This window comes from Chrysemys picta, chromosome 11 (assembly GCF_011386835.1).
Source record: "Chrysemys picta bellii isolate R12L10 chromosome 11, ASM1138683v2, whole genome shotgun sequence".
Classification (NCBI taxonomy): domain Eukaryota; kingdom Metazoa; phylum Chordata; order Testudines; family Emydidae; genus Chrysemys; species Chrysemys picta.
The window spans coordinates 77,753,934-77,769,781 of record NC_088801.1 but is presented as its reverse complement, the minus strand read 5'-3'; the positions used below and the strand labels follow the sequence as shown (position 1 = coordinate 77,769,781).

General features: G+C 43.9%; 1 protein-coding gene across 11 annotated transcripts in view; it reads right to left on the bottom strand.

Moving 5' to 3' along the window:
• ADARB1 (adenosine deaminase RNA specific B1) overlaps positions 1 to 15,848 on the bottom strand; it is a 232,161-nt gene that overhangs the window by 152,171 nt on the left and 64,142 nt on the right. For 9 of the 11 annotated variants that reach the window (XM_065562289.1, XM_065562283.1, XM_065562278.1 and 6 more), the window contains exon 2: positions 13,996 to 14,032. The gene's annotated coding sequence lies outside the window, so the exon portion shown is untranslated. Of the gene's footprint in view, positions 1 to 13,960; positions 14,033 to 15,848 lie in introns of all 11 variants that reach the window. The other 2 variants (XM_065562279.1, XM_065562282.1) reach the window with 1 other exon arrangement.

Genomic DNA, 15,848 nt, shown 5'->3' with positions numbered 1-15,848 from the left:
CCACTTGGCTAGGTAGGTGGCCCTGGTGGAGGGTTTCCTACTGCCAAGTACGACCTCCCTAATGGTCTCAGAGCACATTAGCTCCGTTGGTATTAACCATGAAACTTGCAAGCGGTGAGGTGAAGAGAGTCGAGGCTGGGATGATGGAGGAGGCCGTGCTCTTGGGTGATCAGGTATGGAAGCAGGGGCAATGAGATTGGGGTGTTCACCAATAACTCCAAAAGCATGGCATACCAGTGCTGGCGGGGCCAGGCTGGGGCTATCAGAATGACCGCAGCCCTTTCCCTGCAGACCTTGAGCAGAACCTTGTGGATGAATGGAAATGGCGGGAAGGGAGGAGGAACGCGTCCACAAGGGAGCCCAGACTATGATTCTGGAAGGAACAGAACTGGAGGCATGTTCTGTTGTTCTTTGTGGCGAATAAGTCGATTTGGGGAACTCCCCAACTTTGGAAAATGTTGTTCACCACATCCGGGCGAATAGACCACTCATGATTGTGAAAGGATCTGCTGAGATAGTCCACCAACTCGTTCCAAGAACCTGGGAGGTAGGATGCTTCCAGGTGAATTGAATGGGCTATGCAGAAGTCCCTCTGCACATTTCCCTTGCAAGTGGGCCTGGAAGGTCTGGAATGCCAGGTGGACTGCTCTCAGCTCCTTGACATTGATGTGGAGTGAGAGCTTGTCTTGTGACCAGAAACCTTGGGTCTGAAGGTCTCCCAGGTGAGCACCCCACCCCAATGCTGACGCATCTGTCACCAGGGACAGGGTGGCCTGGGCCTTGGCAAAGGGGACTCCCATGCATACCTTCTGTGGGTTGAGCCACCAGTGGAAAGATTCAAGAACTGACACCAGGATGGTGACCACCTTGTCCAAACTGTTGCACCCTGGCCGACAGGCTGATGCCAGCCAGGTCTGGAGAGGTCTGAGCCTCAACCTCACGCGCTGTACCACATACATACGCGCTGCCATGTGACCCAGGAGCTTCAAGCAATTCCTCGCTGTGGTGGTGGGGTATTGCTTGAAGCTTTGTATGTCTGTCTGTCATTTTGACCCAGGTCTAGCACTGCTCCAATAAACTCTATCCTCTGCGCAGGGGATAGAGTTGACTTGTACTCGTTGAGAAGAAGACCCAGCCTGTCAAAGGCAGATCTTACCAAGTTGACATGGAGCTCCACTTGCTTCCTTGATCAGCCCCTGAGCAGCCAGTCGCCGAGATACGGAAATACCTGCACCTGCGATGCATTTGCTAAACACTTGAGGGGCCGCTGACAGACCAAAAGAGAGGACCATAAATTGGTACTGGTTGTGGTTGACCACAAACCTGAGAAAACATCTGTGGGCTGGAATTAGAGATGTGGAAGTACGCATTCTTGAGGTCGAGGTCAGGGATCAGTCCCCCAGATCCAGAGGCAGAATGATTGCATTTAGAGAGACCACGCGGAACCTCAACTTCTTTATGAATCTGTTGAGACCTCGCAGATAGAGGATGAGTCTGAGACGCCCTTTGGCTTTGGGGATTAGTGGAAGGGAACTGAGAGGAAAGAGGTGGGCAGGAGTGGAGGGGGGACAGGAAGAGGTGGGGTGGGGCCTTGGGGGAAGAGGTGGAGTGGGGGCAGAGCCCATGGCAGAGCCAGGGGTTTAAACACCCCCTGGCACTTTGGAAAGTTGGCACCTGTGCTTGATGCACTCTACTATCGATCAGGGGTAGCCCGGAGGATGAAGACCCCGCTACTGCTTCGTCCAATGAGGACAACAATGAAGCTAGAGGCAGTACCAGGCCCTCTTGGCCCTCCGCTCCCTGGACTCATCCTGCTTGGTGCTGTGCTGCTTGGTGCTGACCATGGCCTTGGTGCCGGTCGTGGACCCAGGACCTGAACATGGCTCCATGCCATTCACCAAAGCAGTTTCAGAGCCCCGAGGAGTGGGATGGTTCCTGGCTGGCAGGGGCACATGTCCTTCCGATACCTCAAACTGGGAAACCCTGGAGTGCGTGCCCTGGACCTGATGGTAGGCTCATGGGGATCCAGAATGGTCATTGCACGGGCCCCTGCCACTGCACCTGCCACGGCACCCTCCTTGCATCCTGCCTGTGTCTGCACCGGTCTGATCAGTGCTGGCTGCGCTGCAAATAGTAGGACTCCATCTCTGAGTCCGATGACTGGGACATACAGCATGAAGACCATGGTGGTGCCGAGCGAGACAGTGCTGGAGAACACTGCCACGGGGAAAGGTGCCGCTAGGGCAGTGTCGGGGAACGATGCCGCAGGGACGGTGCCACGGGGATGGGGAGCGGCATCTCATAACTGCAGGCTTTCCTCTGGACGGTGCTGCGCATTGCAGTGCCAGAGGTTTATCCCTGCTGACAGGACTGTGGAGCCATCATGGCAATCAAGTCCCTGGCCGCTTCAAACGTATCCGGGGTGGAAGGCAGTTCCAGCGTTTCCACCTGGCACTCTCTAGCAGGGGAGTCCAATGGCACTGGACTCGACAGACCCCCTGGTGGGTCCAAAGTCGATGGAGCCGATTCCTACAAGACCGGCGCCGTGTGCCCGTGCATGGGCCGCACCCCTGTGGCGCTGTCCAACCCAGCCGCTCTAGATGTGGGAAAAACACCCTCTGTCCGCCTTCTTGTGCCACTTATGCAGCGGCAGATAATGTGAGCAATGCCATGCTGTCTACGCATGCTTCAGCAGTGGGGAGTGTCGGTGCTGAGGATCTCTATGGCCAGAGTCCTTCCTCAGCCCTGTTTCTCGAACGGAGGCCAGAGCGTTCTGCACAGAGGTGCTCAGTGCCAGCTCCTGCCAGCCCGGAGCCATCTGGGGACGGAGGGCTGCTTCCATCAGGATCTGCTTCAGCCTGAAGTCCCATTTTTTTTGGTCTGTGGGTGGAACCCTTTACAGATCTTGCACCGATCTGTTTGATGCACCTTCCCCAGACACTTGAGGCAAGAGTCGTGGGGATCGCCCATTAGCATGGGCTTGTGGCAGGTTCCACAGGCTTTAAACCCTTGGAATCAAGGCATGCTCCAAACCCCATGAGGGGAGACAAATTGGGGTGGAGGAAGGCCCCCCACTCCTAGCTAACTAACTAAGTAACTTACACTAACTAAACTATTTACAGAAAGCTCAATTACAATCACTAGGGGAAGCACTTGCTAAGGCAAGCGACCATAGTTCCAATGACCATCACTGTCGGTGAGAAGGAACTGAAGAGGCGGTGGGTTGGCAGGGCCCTATATTCACTGCCATGAAAGCACCACTCTAGGGGGCTCCACAGCCGACCTGACGAGGGCGCTGGGGTAAAACCTTCCAATGACTGTGCACACGGTGCGCACACACCAAATTGGAATCAACATGAGCAAGCACTCGAAGAAGAAGAAGAACAGGCTCTATGTACAGTTCACAAGATCAAGAGATTTGTAATAAGATGCATAAGATTTACTGCTTCAGATGTCACTTTATACTAAGATTAACTTAACTTCCGTTTAAACATTAAGTACATAACATAAATTAAACTCTATTTGTTTTGCTTAACAGTATACATCAAGTTTCTAAATTCCAATGAAAGTACTTGTACAACATTTTCTTATCTCCAGTTTCCAGTTAGACAAAAAAGTTTTATTTTTGCTTATGCCATTACATAAGGTAAATTAAGTTTTTATCTCAGTTACCATTATAAACCTCTTTGTTCACACTTTCTCAAGTATTCAAATAAATTCTTTTGGGGCTGAAATTTGGTAGGGTGCCTCTGGGGCCAAAGCAGAATGTGTAAAACTTCCGTGATATCAAATAGAATAGGAGGTGCTAGAGCTACGGTTCCACAATATTTCCGCAGGTATTGTTTGAAAAATATGAATTTGTTTTACTAAACTTAACACAGTATTTGAAGTACAGACTTGAAACACAGATAAGTGGAGAACCCTGACCCCACAGTAGTGCCATGCATTGATTTTAGGCGCAACCCTAGAATGGGGGGGAATAGTTGGGGAGCAGGTTGGAATGACAGCTATGCTTCACAGCCAGAGTATTGCCTGGCTCGTGAGAGGTCCTCAAGCTTCTTAGAGACCACTAGCTAAGCATGTCACTTAAAGAGAATGACAAATGCCTCAGGACAGAAGGATTTAAACACTCAGCCAGCTCTTTGTCTTATAGCATTAATGAGGTTTATATAGTCCTTTATCATCCAGTTTACTTCTCTCTTCCCTGGATTGGCAATTACACACATCATAAACAAGGCATGTGGGTTAGTATGCAGAAGAGCAGAGAATGACAAAACACACAGATAATCAGGATGGGGTCAAATACTGATACTGATAAAGGCTGACTACACAATCCTCTTATGTGCATGTCAAATAATCCCTCCTATTAGACCTGTCTCCTCTTCTCTATCAGTTTTCCCAGATCTCTTCCCATCCTCTCTCATTACTTCCCCTTATCTATTTGTGTTACAGTAGCACCTCAAGGTCCCAACTGAGACAAGACAAAGCCTGGGAGGAGAAAAGAACCACAGAGTGGTAAAGTAACTTGTGTAAGTTCACACAGCACGTCAGTGACCAAGCTAGAAGTAGAATCCAGGTCCCCCAAATCCCAGTCCAGTGTCCAGTCCACTAGACCACCCTCACTTTTTCCCTAGTTCACCACCCAGATTTCACTGCCCCACCCCCCCTCCCGCCCGTACAGAGCTGACAACACATGAAAGTTTGCCAGAACAGTTATCTTAATAAGGGACTGACTTGGGTCCCTTGACAATTGACTGTTCTATGTGCATTCTGGCAGTTTCTGAATTACTTTCTTCTTAGGTGAGAAAAACAACCCAGAGCTCACCATGCTGACTATTGTTTTTCAGGTAGAGTTTAGGTCCTTTTACTTATAAAACCTTAAATGGCTTGGAATCTGCCTAACACAGACTGCCTCTCTCCGCTGCTGCAACACTGTGGCAGTTAGCTTTAGTACAGGTGTTCAATCTCCTACAGTTTAGGAGAGAGGTGCTGGCAGGCCATTCTCTTTGGGACCTGAACACTGAAATTCATTCCACATTCTCCTTTGTCCAAAACAGTCCAAATCCACTGACCTCGAGGAAACAGTCTGTGACAGATTGTGGGTTATGTCTGTCACAAACTGTTTGGTGAATGCCATTTTCAATTACACCCTTCACCTTGCACTGTAACCTCCATCTTAGGTTAAGACATCCAGGTGGTGTTGAAAGCCAATCAAATCTTGACAGGGTCTATTCTGCATGTTGTGTGCTCAGGGTAGGGGATGGGACACCTTGAAGAGTACAACAATGACATAGCTATCAAGGACCATCAACAATGAATGACTATTTTCTACTGGAACACTCCGTGTTCTCCTAGCAGTGCCATTGCCTTCGAATGGCTCAACGACCATTGCCATTCCTTGGGACAATGGACGCTACACAGAAGCTGATGGAGGCGCACATGGAGCTGGAGCACACCTCAACCCTAGCCAAAGCGCATAAACAAAAATTAGACAGGCTATTTTGAAAGGAAAGTGCCATTTCATCAGCGTGGAAGCAGACCAGGCTGGAGAGAAGAGAAGCCAGGAGTGACTCTGCCTTGCCTAAAGACATTGACCAGAGGGAGGCAGGAAGGATGATAAGAGTGTAAACCGCAACCAGAGGAAAGACTGACCTCCACATCCGGGCCTGGTTCCCCAAAATTAGCAAAATCTGTAGTGGCAGAAGCCGAAGCTGGAGCAGAAAAAGCTGCAGTTTGAGAAAGAAAAGTTGCACCTGAGAAACAGGTTAGCAGACCAGGAGCAGGAGAGAGAGTGGAGCAGGAGAAGCAGTGAAAGCATGAGGAGTGCCAGCATGAACTGAACTTGGAGCCAAAGAAGCCAGAGATTGGGTGGCCCAATAACTGGGGATGGAACACAGAATGCCAACTCCACAGGGAGCACAGGTGCTAAATTGATGTCCCATTTTAAGGAAGGAGGGTATTAAAGCCCATCACATCACCTTTGATAAGAGGTGGCTTTGAGAAGGCTTTTCATTTGAATCAGATTTTCTTTGAAGATTGGCTCCCTCTTCTAATCCCATTACTGGTAGGAAAAACCACAGGGACCTATAACCAAATGGAAGGTACAGACTGTGGGAATTATGAGCAATATGCTGTTCTCAGTGGTGGCAGATGACAGAACAAGGAGCAATGGTTTCAAGTTGCAGTGGGGGAGGTCTAGGTTGAATATTAGGAAACACTATTTCACTAGGAGGATGGTGAAGCACTATGGGTTACCTAGGGAGGTGGTGGAATCTCCATCCTTAGAGGTTTTTAAGGTCTGGCTTGACAAAGCCTTGGCTGGGATGATTTAGTTGGTGTTAATCCTGCTTTGAGCAAGGGACTGGACTAGATGACCTCCTGAGGTTTCTTCCAACCCTAATATTCTATTATTCTAATATAGATTTTATTCATAGATTTTAAGGCCAAAATGGGCCACTGCAGTCATCTAGTCTAACTTCCTGCATAACATAGGCTGTAGGACATCCCTGAATTAATTCCTGTTTGAACTGGAGAATCTCTTTTAGAAAAAAAATCCAATATTGATTTTGAAACTGCAAGTGATGGAGATTCCACCACAACCCTTGGTAATTCATTCCAGTGGTTAATTCCCCTCACTGTTAAAAATTTGCACGTTATTTCCAGTCTGAATTTGCCCTGTTTCTACTTCCCACCATTGGATCTTGTTATACCTTTGTCCACTAGACCAGTGGCTTTCAACCTGTGGTCCACGGACCCTTGAGGGCCTGCAGACTATGTGTCAGGGGCCCGCGGAAGGTTGTTGTTACCATAGAACAGTGGTTTTCAACCTGTGGGCCGTGGAACCCTGGGATCTGCAGACAATGCCTAAGATTTTCAAAGGGGTTCGCACCTTCATTCAAAATGTTTTAGGGGTCCACAAATGAAGAAAAGTTGAAAACCACTGTGCTAGACTGAAGACAGTCATCACATTTCTGGTACTCGCGTAGATAAATACAGTTTAATGGTAAAACATATTAGCCAAGGAATACCAAGCAATGGTAGGTAAATAGTATAATGGCTAACAGGGGTCAGGCTAGAGACTCTTGCCTATATGCTCGGGGTCTTACTGATCGCCATATTTGGGGTCGGGAAGGAATTTTCCTCCAGGGTAGATTGGCTGAGCCTCTGGAGGTTTTTCGCCTTCCTCCGCAGCATGGGGCAGGGATCGCTAGCAGGAGGGTTCTCTGCCAATTGAAGTCACTAAAACAAAGGATTTGGGGACTTCATCAGCAGAGTCAAGGGAAGGGTAGGGACGGTTTTGTGGCCTGCAGCATGCAGGGGGTCAGACCAGATGATCATAATGGTCCCTTCTGACCTTAAAGTCTATGAGTCTATGAGATACATCTAGACTATGATCAAGTCACCCCTTAATCTTCTCTTTGACAAGATAAGTAAATCGAGCTCCTGGAATCTCTCACTATAGGATATTTTTTTCTTTCCTTTGATCTTTCTTGTGGCTATTCTCTGGACCTTTGCCAATTTTTGAACATCCTTTTTGAATTGAGAACACCAGAACTGAACACAGTATTCCAGTAGTGGTCAGACCAGTACAAAACAGAGATAATAAATCTTCCTTACTCCTATTCAATATTCCTTGAAAATGGAGTTGATCTGCAGAGATAACCTGATTCAAGTCACAAGCCTTCTCAAATGCAGTGAGAGATCAATGTCTATCTCCCCCTCCACCCCACATATACAACCAAAGTGACTGCATTGCACCTTAAGCAGACATGCCCTTGTCTGGCTTGCTAGGGGAAGGGATATACTGCTTTAGGGTGGGGAATGGAATAGAGAGGCGTGGACACTGCTGCAGAAGCAGAGAGGATCAGCATGGTGATGCTGTCTCATCCCCCAGGGACTGGAAGGGAAGGGAGCTGATAAAGGACAAGGCCGTTAGGAGAAGCCCCCTTTTCCCCAAACCAAGCAGAGCAGCACCCACCCTCCCACCCTTGGAGATAGCAAAATACCAGATTTGGTCAGGCCCCACTGTGGGCATTCTACAAGCTGCTCCTTTCTCACGGAGGCTGGGAAGGAATTTTTCCCTCACCACCAGACTGGCCAAGGGGGACTTGGGGTGGTTTTCACGTTCCCCGCAGCGGGTTGAAGGGTGAGGGCTTTGTTAGGGTGAGTAGGGAACAGGAGTTAGGCTATGATATCACAACTCATTGTGTAAATGTGGGGTGGATGTCCTGTACAGATACTCCATAAGGAGGGGATACAGTGATCAGACAAATGGTTTGGTAAAGGATTTAAATGAGGTATTTGTTAAAGGAGCAGAACACGGGGGGGGGGGGGGGGGTTAGGGTGCCTATGACTGGCACCTTTATATGCGACCTCAACTCTCATTCAAGGGAGTGGGGAGATGGCAAGGTCCTAGCAGCAGGTTGGCTGAGGGCGGGGGAGCTGACGGAATCCTCCAGGTCGATTTTGAAATGATGGAGTTACCTGTCCTGTACGCTTTTATCTGCCAAGTAGTCCCAGACATCTAATAATAAAGGTGGAGCCTAATTAAACCATATCCAGCCTGTCCTTCTTCCGGTATAGCCAGACAAATCCCACAAGCCCTTTTAGCCACATCATCATTCTGTGAGCTCACGTTCAGCTGATTATCCACTATGACTCCATGCTTTTCCATAGTCACTGCTTTCCAGGATATAATCTCCCATCCTGTAAGTATGGTCTACATTTTGTTTTGTTATAGATTATCTTACATTTGGCCAAACTGAAATGCATATTGCACCCACTCTATAGGTGACTTGCTCTCTTCATGCTGACCACTCCCCAATTTGTGTCATCTGCAAACTATCAAAAACAATTTCATGTTTTCCTCCATATACTGACAAAAATATTGAACGGCGTAGGGCGAAGAACCAGTCCCTGTAGGACCTCGTTACAAACATTCCGCTCAGTGATGTTTCCCCATTTACAATTACACTAGCAGACTTATCAGTTAACCAGTTTTCAATCAATTTAATATGTGCCAATATAAAATGGCCTTGTTCCTTAAATGTTAACTGACTCCAGAGGCTTAAAAAAAGGGGGGGGGGGCTTTTTGAAGGGGGAGAGGTTCAGAAGAATAAGAGGATGATTTATATCTAGATTTGATTTTGAAAAATAGGGAAGAACTGGTTGAGAATTTGAAAGTGGAAGGCAGCTTGGGTGAAAGTGATCATGAAATGGTAACATTCATGATTCTAAGGAATGGTAGGAGGGAAAACATCATAATAAAGATAATGGATTTCAAAAAGACAAACTTTAGCAAACTCAGGGAGTTGGTAGGTAAGATCCCATGGGAAACAAGTCTAAGGGGGGAAACAGTTCAAGAGAGTGGGCAGTTTTTCAAAGAGACATTATTAAGAGCACAAGAGCAAACTATCCCAATGTGTAGGAAAGTTATATGGCAAGAGACCACCCTGGCTTAAACAGGAAATCTTCAATGATCTGAAACTCAAAAGAGAGTCCTATAGAAAGTGGAAAGCAGGTCAAATTACAAAGGATGAATATAAACAAATAACACAAATATGTAGGGGCAAAATTAGAAAGGCCGAGGCACAAAACGCTATTAAACTAGCTAGAGACATAAAAAGTAACAAGAAAACATTCTACAAACACATTAGAAGCAAGAGGAAGACCAACGACGGGGTAGGCCCGTTACTCAATGGGGGAGAGGGGAAGAGAAATAACAACAGAAAATGTGAAAATGGCAGAAGTGCTCAATGACTTTTTTGTTTCACCAAAAAGGTTAGTAACGATTGGACATCTAACATAGTGAATGCCAGAGAAAATGAGGTAGGATCAGAGGCTAAAATAGGGAAAGAACAGGTTAAAAATTACTTAGAAAAGTTAGATGTTTTCAAGTCACCAGGGCCTGATGAAATACATCCTAGAATACTCAAGGAGCTGACTGAGGAGATATCTGAGCCATTAGTGATAATCTTTGAAAAGTCATGGAAGACAGGAGAGATTCCAGAGGACTGGAAAAGGGCAAATATAGTGCCCATCTATAAAAAGGGAAATAAAGACAACCTGGGGAATTACAGACCAGTCATCTTAATTTCAATACCTTCCAACCCTGATATTCTATGATTCTAAGACACGAGAAGTAGTTCTTCCACTCGACTCTGTGCTAATTGGATCCAGTTCTGGGCACCACATTTCAGGAAAAATGTGGACAAATTGGAGGAAGTCCAGAGAAGAGCAACAAAAATGATGAAAGGTCTAAGAAAACATGACCTATGAGAGAAGACTGAAAAAATTGGGTTTGTTTAGTCTGGAGAAGAGAAGACTGAGAGGGGACATGATAACAGTTTTCAAGTACATAAAAGGCTGTTAAAAGGAGGATGGAGATAAATTGTTTTTGTTAACCTCTGACAATAGGACAAGAAGCAATGGGCTTACATTGCAGCAAGGGCAGTTTAGGTTGGACATTAGGAAAAACTTCCTGTCAGGATGGATAAGCCCTGGAATAAATTGCCCAGGGAGGTTGTGGAATCTCCATCATTGGAGGTTTTAAGAGCAGATTAGACAAACACCTGTCAGGGATGGTCTAGATAATACTTAGTCCTGCCATGAGTGCAGGGGACTGGACTAGATGACCTCTTGAGACCCCTTCCAGTTCTACGATTCTATATGGACTTGGGGACTACCTCTACAAATGGGGCAAAAGTAGCGAATCACTACTTTAGAGGGGTTGTATGAAATGGTTGTGTTGTAAGAATTTTATGGTCTGTGTTTCCATGACTTTAAAATGTGGGCAGTGGATAAGAAGCCAAAAGGCCACTGGGCCACAAGCTGCCTGGCAGAGCAGTATGGGGACAGTAGGTCTGGTTCTGGGAGGAAGCCCAATAGAAAAGTGCTCAAGTATGGGACCCCGGATGGGGACATGCAGGTGCATCCCAGCAATGGAAAATGGTTAATCCCAAAATGGAAGCAGCTACTTCTCCAAGCTAACCCCCTCAGAGAAATCCCAGAGATCTGAGGCGTTTTAACCATCAAGGAACAAAGAACAAGTGAGCTAACTGCTCAGGAATCACATATTAAGTGGCTGACAGTGCACCACAATGGACTAACATATCAGAAGAGAAGATGATGAGTAGGACAAGGAATTGAAGAAAAACGAGATGGAAAGGGAACCCCCTTCAGTGGTGAGTGGGCGGTTAAAGAAGATTTGATGGTCATAAAGAGGGTATTTGATTATGAAAGGATCAGAGAGGGTTCAGTGGTCACTGAGTGAGAAAACAGATCTAGGGCTGAAGATCAAACAAGAAAATGAATGCAGGAAGCTAGAATACTAGATAGAACGCAATCCTCAATAACTTCAATTTTCACAATGAAGGTGAGAGTAGACAGAATGATGGAAAGATAAATATTGAAATCAGTGGGAAGATTAGAGGTATGAAATTACTGGATGCTTCCTACAGTCACCTGGAAAGATTTAATTCTGAGGCAGGTTGGGTTCAAATTTTATATCCTGATAATTCTCAAGACTCATAAACACTTATTTTCTCAACTAAGGTACGGAACCACTAAATCAGAAAAGAGAATTAGATGCAATATCAAGATAGAATTGGAAATTTACGTAGCAAAAGGATATCACTTCCCGTTTGATTGAGCACATATGTAACATATCTCCACAAATCAGTAAAATTGATATCTAAGTTTCACTCTCACTTGCATGTTCAGCCACTACTATCTTGCTTCTACTCATTCCCACCAAAGTTAAACCAACTACGATAATGGGATAAATACGATAATAACCACTGTCAAAGGGACCCTTTTTTTTCCAAGACTGAGTGATTTAACCAAGTGTTCCATCCCTTTTGCACAGCAGAATAAAGGAAAATGGTTTCATATGTTTCATTACACTACACCAGCACCAACCTTCCAGCTATTCTAGTCAGCCAGCTCACTTGACTCCAGATTTATGCAGTCTTACTACAGTAAGTTAGTACAATTGCTAAACATTGTAATAGGCCAAATAAGATTTGCACTGTAAAACAAATTCTCATGTCACTAATCTAGAATTGTACAGTAAAACCACTAATTTAGTACTGTAAATGATAGACTACAGAGCATGTTTTGTTAAAATCCTGAAATAGAGAAGTGCAATCCAACAGCACCCTCTAATGTTACAGACTACGTACACAACTGTATTTCAGTTGTAATGCTCCAATGAGTGAAAAAAGCTCTAAAATTGTATTTTTTCCCCAAAATGTCTTAAACTTATTTCTATACTAATATGTTCAAAAAAACCTTAATCTGAAAAGAGTGCTTCTAGCTAAATTGGCTCTTAAAGGGAAGGTAAAAATATATATAATTAAAAAGGACAGTTAACACAGTCACATTGCATATAATTAACACCACTGACAGGATTCTATTTTAAAAATTATGTTAAAGCATTAAAATTACAAAATTAAGCACACAGAAGTCAGGAAAGCTAAAGTTAAAGTTGCATACAAGTCTTCGCATATTACAACACAGCCTTTAATTACATAATAACATAATATTTCTGAAAGACCTCTGCCAAATTCTTGACCCCCAATATACTGCCAGATGGAAAAAATAGAGATGTAGGGCATGGTACCAAGAAAACAACATTTTGAAAGTGTGGAGCTGTAGCCAAGGATGACATACCATTTCAGCCAGAAAACCAGAATATTCTGGATCTTTGGGTGAGTATTGTTGGCATTTTATTGTATTACTTTGGGAAAAAAATATAAACTAGCTACAACCAAGTATTGCTGTGTAAATAAGGGTAGTTTATGTATTTCAGTTGAATTAATATCTAAGGGCCTACTTGAATCGCAGGACGATTGTCAAATAATTGCAGCTGAGTTGCGGGCAAGACATGGAAAATTGCGGAAAAATAATAATGACCCTTATTATTTGCAGTAATTTGGAAAAACTGACAGTGGGGACTCCTGCTGTTAGCTGCCCAGAGCTGATAGCCACGACTCCTGCTGTCAAAATTGCAGTCGAAGCCTAATATTGCGAGATTCGCAATTTCCACAATATCGCAAATTGAGTAGGACCTTATTAATATCTATTTAAGTGGTTTTGAAGGTTAGAGGCTTACTATTAAAAGAACAGCAAAAAGGACAGATTGGGGTGGGTGATAATTGAAAGAGTATTTTGTCTATTTTCCCGTACCAGAAGAACTGCTAATGGGATTTTTCTCAAACACTAATGAAAATATTCACCTTCAGCCACAGCCCTTGCTTAGAAAATTTCAGCCTGAAAGGTGAATGTTTTTTAAACAAAAAAATATTCAAATAAGTCACTAGAATGCAAACTGGCTTAAAATATTACTACGGTGGGTACAATTTGTACCCACTATAGTAGGCTAACAGGTCTTATTTCTATGATGAAAAGGTTGCAGGATGGGGCCTCTAGTTCATAAACAAAACCAAAACCATTTATTATGTCACAAGTTTACCACTAAATCTTCCAAAATACTTTGCACTGACCATACTGATGCTAATTGCTGCAATATACTGTACCAAACTAGGGCCCAAAACTTTCACACCTCTCTTACACAAGAAGTCCTTGCTCTCACAAGTAATTTCATTATAGTCAGTGTGTGAATAAGAGTTATTTATGAAATAAATACTGATCTGCAGGATCAGGACTAAGTGAACTAGTACATTTTTAAAATGCAGTTTCACTTGATAGAGATATCAGGTATTTCAGGCTCACGTTTCTTATTTTCAGTCCTGATTCAGGATTTTATTGTACTGAAACATTTGTTTTGGGTTTTATATATTAAAAAGTTGTACCTTTTAAATCTTCAATGAATTTATAAAAAAGCGTTTTAAATGTTTGATTTTTAATACTTTTTTTAAAACAGAAGAATTCATTCTGTGTACACATAAATTTTCTTCCATAAAAAACTTGAATGTATATCAATTAGAAACCACGCAACCTCTCAGTAATAATTTTAGCTCATTGACTGCTTACCTCTTCAACTCTTAGAAGCACATGCTGGTCCTGCAACCTACAAAACAAAAAACAACCACACTTAGATTCTTCCAAGAAAAAACACATTCCATTTAGTAAATGGCAACTTTTTGTCCATAAAGGGACAAAGCTGCTTTGGTGGTGATTTGACCCATAATCACTAATTACAGTCTGATGTGGAAGATTATCTTCCCTGTTTGCTCTATTCAGGCTGCACACAGGGAGGGAGACTAGCCACAAGCTGCCAGCTAAGGAGTCTGCACAGCAGATACAGCTACCGGAGCCAACTACCACACAGCCCTCAGGCACAGGGAGGGGACTAGGAACAGCACCAGTAGGGGCACAATTCGCTCTGGAAATCCCCAGCTGGCGGAGAACCTCTTGGGAACTCCTATCAGCAGGCACAGTTTAGAGCAGCCCCTGAGGTTACTGTAACCTGCAGCCAGGGCTGGGCAGAGGAGGAGGGAGCTATAACTGACTAACAGATCCACTCATGCTCTCCTGCATCTAACATAAGGGTGCAGAAGAGAATCTGGCTCACCATGGCACACAACTGCAAGCTATATTTAACTTTAACCACCAAAATAACCTAGAAAAATGAAGCCCGCAGGGCTGTCATCTATACAGAATAAAAATCTAGTTGGATCTTAATACTTGCATCTGTGCCTAAAAATATTTTTTCTGTTTATATTGACAAATTCCAAAATGGCTGTGGGGATCGCCAAGCTGGAGTTGGTCCTGCTTTGAGCAGGTCTCTTCCAACTCTAATCTTCTATGATTCTATAAGCCATAGAAACTATTTCCACAGTAATGTTTGTGGTTAAACAGCTGTGCAATTAAGAATTCAGAAATTCTGTATTGCTCCAGAAGTACAATTTGAACATTTGAACATCACCTCTACAGTATTTGGATAAATGTTTTTCTACTAAGCAAGTTTAATTTCTTTTCTTATTCATAAACTAGAATAATATTTCTAATGTTAGTTTTGTCCACAGGAGGGAGATGCTGCACTACATAAGATCACTTAAAATAAGTTAAAGTCAAGAGCCATTTTTTAAAATATTGCATTAACTCAGGGCTTGTCTATATGAGAACACTCAGGAAAATTAATCTGAATTAATGAAAGGTGTGAATTTAAAATGGATTAGTTAAACCACATAAAAATCCTGTGTGGATACTCTTACTCAGAATTCAAGTGGCCTTAATTTGGTTTAGCTTTAATTCAGTCAATTAAACTAAACCAAAGTAAGGGCATTTAAATTCCAAATAAGAGCATCCACACTGGGGTTTAATGTGGTTTAACTAAGCCACTTTAAAAGTTAATCTGGGTTAATTTTCCTGAGTGTCCCCAGGTAGACAAACCCACAGTCTGGCTAATTCACATCAGATTTTTTTTTAAAACACTTCACGATGTTCAGAATCACTGGAAGATACAAGCACAGTTGAAGTGACAAAATATCTTAAGGATATTGCCCAGATGATGATGCAAGGAAGGAAGTGACATGGAGACCAGGCCAAGTCTAACATTCACTGAAGTCAGTGAGAAGATTTCCATTTACTTCACTGGACGCTGGATTAGATTTATCAGCATGCTGTAAGCACCATATCCCGTGCCCCTTCATCAACCCCCTCCCCCCACTCCAAAATAGTCCCATAGACATGAAGCTCAGTTGATTTTGCACACATATATTTGATTCTTTTGTCTTTAGTTCACAGAAAATATTTTATCTTGAATTCAAACATCTCAATGGAACCCTGCTTTTAAACAAACATTTTTTCTTCTGACAGTTCCGATTGTTATATAAAATTATAGTTTCCAATACTGGGTTGCCACATATTTCTGGTGTCCTTTC